The following is a 7,162-nucleotide window of genomic DNA, read 5'->3' as shown; positions in this document are numbered from 1 at the left end:
AAAAGCCTAAATCACACCACCAAGTTTTGGTTGTCCTTCCAGAAAGGGGTGGGAAGTAACTTTTCAGTTTTAAATCTCCTTTAAAAGAGAACGAGGCATAAAGAGGGTGTCCACTGGGATTGCCATCACACACTTCTGCGGCGTTTCTCCTCCCGTATAGAATGTCTCCCAGGCAGAGATTTCCCCTCTTCTCCCAGCACCTAGATGAGAACCTAGATGAGAATCGGACTGGTGATGCCCAGCAAATGGTTGCTGACAGAACACCCTGGCGGGAGGTAGGAGGGGGGCTTCCTCTCATGTCTGTTTTGTCTGGTTGGAGAGACGTCCCAACCTGTGGGAGCCTGTTTCCTAGTCGCTGTCACCCAGCCACTGTCGTAAGGGAGGGGAGGACCCTGGAGGACTGGACCCCAGAATTGTCCCGCTCTCTCTCAAGGACCCGTGCAGCTTCTGTCTGAGAGCAGGAGGGAGCGGACTGGGGACCAAGGACAAAAGGGAGAGACAGAACCTGGCCTCGGACAGCCCCTGGCTCGGCCGGAGGTGTGATGCAGAGGGACCGGGACAACGGTGGAGACGGAGGCGGGGCGGGGTGCCCTGGCTGTAACCAGTACTCCGGAGCGCACTTCCCACTTATACCAGCGGGCTGCAGTTCCCTGGGCGGCCGCCGAGCCGCCAAGGGCCCCGCTGGCTGGCTGGGGTGGGGGCGGGGGCGGGGGCGGGGCTCATCACGTGGAGAAGCGCGCGGAGGCGGGCGGGGCGGGGGCGCGCGCTCGGCTCTTTAAAGGCGCGCGAGCCGAGCCGGGAGAGGCGGCTCCGCGGCCGCAGGCGCAGGCCCGGGCCGACTAGCAAGACGCTGGGCGCGCCGGCCGCGGCAGCTCAGAGTCCCAACATGCGCCGGTCGGTGTGGCTGGCGCTGGCCGCGTCGCTCTTGCACGGTAAAGCCGCCGGATCTCCCAGTCCTCTACTCCTCCTCCGCGGGATCCCGGGCGCACCCTGGCTGCTCCGTGCGCCCCGCGCCCGGGCCAGGTTTGGGGGCTCGCGCCAGCGAGGGACAGTGGGCGGCGCTGCCGGGGGCTGTCCTGGGAATGAGAGCCCCTTTCGTTTGGGGTGCTTGCTTTGGGCGGTGGGGGTCCGCGGGCAGGGGGCGTGGGGTGCACCCCCGGTGGCCTTCCCTGAGCAGCCCGCTGGGCTCTCCTCTCCTTAAGTGTCCCTGCAAGGCGAGTTCCAGAGGAAGCTCTACAAGGAGCTGGTCAAGAACTACAACCCCTTGGAGAGGCCCGTGGCCAACGACTCGCAGCCGCTCACCGTCTACTTCTCCCTCAGCCTCCTGCAGATCATGGACGTGGTGAGTCCTGGCCCCGGCCACAGGGCTGCCCTCTCCCCGCCTTGGGCTCTGAGGGGTCGCAGAAGGATCAGGCGGGGTGGCTTGGCTTGGACGCGCTAGTTGGCTCAGGGTGAGGCGGGCCCGCGCTCTGTTCCCGACCTGGGCCTGCCCTCTGCTTCCTACCTCAGTTTCCCCATCTGCTGCGTGCCTCGGTTTCCCCACCAATCGAGGAGGAACCCCGTGAAGCATGTTCCACTGCCCCAGCTACTTGTGCATGGGTACTTCAGTCCCACCTTTCCCTCAGCTTAGAAACTCAGGATGAAAGTATCCCCAACCTGAGCCAGAATCAGCAAGAATAAGGTCCAAATGATCACATTTTAGTGCTCCTTATGTGCTAAGCGTTAGCATGCAGTCCGTGCCAATTTAGCCATCTCTAGACTTTGCTGGTGCCTGAGGTATGTAATTTCTTTGGGTAGGGGCTTGGCCTTGGGCTTTGTAGTTGGTTAATGTGTCCAGGCAGTTGGCCAGCTGTGAGCATTTACACGCCCCTCACCACAATACCAGTAATGGACTTTCCCCGGCCCCTTACTGGTGAGAGTAGTGCTGGTAGTCCAGCTTTGGGTCCACACCCGAGATGCACTTGTCTGTTCCTTCAGGCAGCTGCTCTCAGCCCCATGGGGTTTTTTCTTTGTGGACTTGCTAGTGCTCATTTCAGTTGACAAATCTGTATCATATGTATGACAAGTTCTTTCTTGCTCTTCTAGACTGCTCTGAAGGTTCAGTTTTCATTGTCATATCCTTCATACAATACAAATATTTTACAAAAGCATTTCATTGTTAAAAATGGGCTTCTGTGCGGTGTCTGTACAAGGCATCAGATTCTGTTCTGGGGCACATGAGGGTAAGAGTGGGACACAGGGATGGTGGTGTTCAGGGAGGAAAGAGGTGTGCGAATGGCCTAAGTTCCGCACAGAAAGTGCTAAGAGCCACCAGAGAGGTTCAGATAAGTGGTGTAAGAAGACATGTGATATTTCATAATTTTACAAAGAGTACCCACACTACCACACTGATGCATGTTGCATCACTTAACCTAGTTAGAATTGCCACAATGAAAGCCTTCCTCTCCCATACTACACCTGTGTTAAATGTGTACTTTCTCCTACAGACAGAACTATGCTTTAAAATATTCAATGCATATGTGATGACATGGTCAACTTATCATGAAAGGAGGGCTGTAAAGAAAGACAAGTGCCATCATACAGTTTGCAAAAATTGCTGTTTACAGAGCTTGGATTACAGGAGAGGGGAAAGGATGAAGAGTTGGAGTTAGGGGAAGAGAGACTGAAAAAGAAGCTGTAGCATTGAATGAAGCCAGGTCAGAGAAATGCAAGTGCAGAGGCCTTGGGAGGGGCAAAAGTCTCTGGGTGTTTGGAGAGGCAAGTACTTTACAGAGCAACTTCTCTGTTACTTCAAGAGGTTCACGATTTGTACTTGGGAGCCTTGATGGTTTCTGGCTTTGACAGTTTGTGGATGATTGCTATTAGGTAAGTTTTATAAGTGATCAGAGTCCGTACTGTGCATGATAGCATTTCATTGGTCACTGATGAGCTAAATATGTGAATGCACTTTGAGAGACCACAAAGTTAGCACATGACTGTGGTCATTTTCAGTAAAACATACCAAACCAAACAGCACTCCCCACCCCATCCCCTACACACACGATAAAGGACCAGTCAACACACTCCACAGTTGGTGCATGATAGGCTGGGAAGGTGAAACCCACCTCCCACTGTCCCATTTGCCTAGGATTGGCTCCAGCCAGCAAGACGGCCTTACCATGGGTATGCTACACAGTTGCCTCTCTTGAGTGGTCCTTGTGCTGGCTGGATGGTATGTGAAGTTACAGTGGCTACTTAGCCAAGGAGTAGGAACAGTGAGCAAGTGAAGCTGTCCTCCTAAGGCTGGCCATCTCTTTTGGAGAGGAGACCACTCACTGAGCAGCTGCAAGCCTTTCTGAGTGCTTTTGACTCTTTAAGAGACCCTTAAGGAATCAGGTTATATAAGGGATTTGGGGGTCTTATGAGAAGTTTAGGCATAAACTTGAGTTACACAATGTGACAAATAATAAAACACAAACTTGTGTCAAGTTAGGAAGTTTAAAAAAAAAAACAAAAATCATGAATACTGGATATCATCATCATTACAGTATTAGAGAAACACGTGAAGACAGCCATTAGCAGCGTGAGGTAATGGGAAGGTGGGAGGGGAAAAAGCCTTGATCTCACCTTGGCTGTCCAGCCATGACCCCATTGAACTTCCTAGGCAGGCAATGCTGCTAGCTCATGGTGTGGCCTTGAACAGATTTCTTTACCTCTTTAATCCCTGTTTCTTCATGTGTATAATGAGAATGGTAATACCCACTTCACCAGGTTTCAAGAGGATTAAATAAGAAAAAGTGCTTGACATACGCTAGTGATTCACTGAAGGTTTGCTCAATCTTAATTATGTAGCTACTCAACTCAGAGATTGGGAAGTTGATGCCTAGAAAGCTGTGGTCACTTGCCCAAAGTTGCTCATTGGTTAGAGGCAGGGCTGCAAGGAAAACCCACATCTGACTTGCAAGTTCTTTGCATCTCTTGCCTCCTTTAGAATTGATAACTACTTTTGCAGAATAGTTAGCTTGATTTATTTAAACTGGCTGAACTGTAACTGATTGAGTGTGACTGTCCTGAGATACTAGGTGAAAAGGAAGTCTCTGTATCAGAAGTAATGAAATATGCAAACATTTGTATTCCAGTTGGAATTGACTCTGCCTGGTTTTGAAGCAGGGCTTTCCAGCTGGAATCTTAGCACCCTGGACAGAGACACAGTGGCTCTTATAAAGGATTCATGTGACAGTCTTGACTGGTGCAAAATTCTCTTTATAAATCTGGTAACAGGGGTCATTTATGCACTCTGACTGAGCTGTTCTAGAGACCATTATCCCTCCCCCTAAGTCTTGTTATTGTTCCCCTTTTTGCCAGCAGAGGTTTCCTGGATGGAATGATGGAGAGTTGGCATATGATGTTGCATATCTTATTTTCATGAAAGATCATTTCTCTTTCACCAATTTATTCCACACATATTTACTGAACTTGTTTTTGTGAACATTGCTTGATTCAGAGGATTCATAAATGAATAAGAGATGGTTTCTACTTTTAAAACTCCTCTGGCTGGGGAGACTGACATGGAGATCCAAGACTACGACGTGTGTAATTTAACATACATGCCTATACAAAGTGCTACAAATACACATAGGAGAAAACATTTATTTCCAGCTAGCATGGCTGGGAATGGTTTCAAAGCGGAGGTAGTTAGATTTCTAAAAATGAGTAGGAATTTGACAGTTGGATAAAGTAGGAGAGACTTTCCAGGTGATGGGGGCAGGGTGAGGAAAGACAGATTTTGGTGGAGGGCAGCATATCTTCAGCAAGATGGGTTCTATGAAGCACTGTCTCCTGGTTAACCTTCACTACAAGTTTTACTGCAAGACTTCTTAGAATATTGAATGTCCTTATGTTTATTGAGAATTTCTAAAAGAGGGATATAGCATTGACCAAACCACTAATTTTTCTTTACAGACTCTTTTGTAAGAATTATGTTCTAGAAACACACCTTGCAGGGTGAAGGATAGGATTATTTTTTTGGTAGGATTATGAGTTGAGTTCAGAGACAGGAGGGGAATAGAGTGTAATGTGTCGTGTATGCTTTTGCAGAGTTGAGCTTTTGCCCTCGTCTGGGTATCTCAGAGGGCATGAGGAGGCAGTGTGCCAGGGGATTTGTGAAGCTGTAAGATCAGCTTGCCATAGCATATTTTCCTAGAAATGGAAACAATCCAAACTGTGATATTTGTATTAAATCCAACAAGTATAAATTATAGATTAGGATGAAAAAAAAAAAGATGCATACATTTTAAAGACAAAGCATGTGTTTTCAAAGGGATTGTTTTACCTGCTTTGGTCTGTTCTAGCTATTTAATAGGCTCCTTGGTGAAGTGCTAGGTGTAGAGTGGGAAGGTCTGGTGGATTTTTAAGGAGAGGAGGGATGTAACCAGATCTGTGTTTATTTAGATAGAGGATGTTGAGGGCAGTATGTTTACGGAATTGTTTGGAGAGGAGGTGAAGTGTATGTAGGCAAGGGATGAAGAGGTCGAAACTTCCCACGTTGTGGGAAAGTGAAAAGTGGACAGATTCCAAAGACACTTTGCATAGCTAATCTGTGATGTATAACTGTTTACATAAACTTCATGTAGCTACATAGATAAATTTGTTACGTAAAAGTGCCTGAGTTATTCCTAAATGCATACTCTGACTCACAGAGTTTATTAATTTACTTCATGGGTTTGTAACTGGGCTGCGAATGAGATAAGACACAAGAAATCATTTTGAAGTGTTGCAAATGCAGGGTTCTAAACTGCCAACAGTTTCCATAATATTTCTCCTTTATTTGTGCCATTTAGTCATTCACCTGTATGCATACATCTTAAGGCCATTCTAAGTGTTGATTTGCATAAAATAAATGTGCACAGTTATGAAAGCCTGTCCAGAAGGCAAAGTATTTAAAATGAGTAATGTGAATCAACACATAATTATTATACAATGTAAAATGCATAATTATGCACAAATGATTTTTGGTGTTTTATAGATTTTACTTTTAGATTCAGCCTTTTAGAAGCGTTAGTCACAAGACAGTTGAACTAAGTGGTCATGCATTTGGGGTTTGCTGCTACCAGTGGTGGGCATGGTTGTGGAGCCTGATATCCTAAGGGCTTGTGTGTTACCTGACACATCCTCACGGGGCCTTTGCTTTTGCCAGGCTTAGAATTTTTCATCTACCAGCCACTATGTAAAATGCTATAACTCTAACTTAATGTTATCAAATATTAACTGTAAAAATTGTACATCTTGAACATCATGTGTGAAGAAAACCCAATGTTCAATTAAGTATCCTAATGTTTGTATACATATTTCTTAAAACTACAAAGGTAATATATATTTTGTGTAGGAAACAAACAAACAAAAAGGCCCGAGGGGAAAATCATCACCCAAATTACCATTACTCAAGCCATTCTGGTGTAGTTCATGGTCTCTTTTCTCTATAGAGTGTGTAGAGAAATATTTAAAAATTAAAAGTTTAGGGGTTCCTAGGTAACTCATTTGGTGAAACATCAGGCTCTCAATTTCAGCTTATGTCATGATCTCATCATTCATGAGTATGAGCCCCACATCAGGCTTAGTGCTGGGGATAGAATCTGCTTAAGGTAACCTCTCTCCCCCTGTCCCTCTGCCCCTCCCCTGCTTGTGAATGCACTGCACACATGCTCTCTCTCTCTATCAAAAAAAAAAGTGGGGGCTCCTGGGTGGCTCAGTTGGTTAATCATCTAACTCTTCTCCTCCCCCCTTTCAAAAATAAACTTAAAAAAAGTGTATAACCCCATTACAACACTTTAAACCATATTAACAGGCATTAATTTTAAAGTGATGCAAAGAAAGCCCAGGGTCCCCCAACTTCTCTGCCATATTAACTCCTCCCCCCAAATATGCCATGTAGTAAACAAATATGAGTTTTAAAATAAAATCAAATTCATTTTCCACTATCCTGCATTTCTCACATTAGTGCATGTTCAATCTCTGTCCCTCTTTTTATTTTAGAAATCGTTTAAAAAGTGTATATTGAAATGATTCATGATGTGACTTTTAAGTTACATGAAATGATTCATGATGTTGTTTCTAAACCTGGTTCCCTTTTTATTTTGTCCCAGTGCATATGAAGAATTGTAGGTATAACTTGAGGGTCTTGAGG

This window comes from Panthera uncia, unplaced genomic scaffold (assembly GCF_023721935.1).
Source record: "Panthera uncia isolate 11264 unplaced genomic scaffold, Puncia_PCG_1.0 HiC_scaffold_156, whole genome shotgun sequence".
Lineage (NCBI taxonomy): Eukaryota > Metazoa > Chordata > Mammalia > Carnivora > Felidae > Panthera > Panthera uncia.
Note: the sequence above shows the minus strand (reverse complement) of the source record.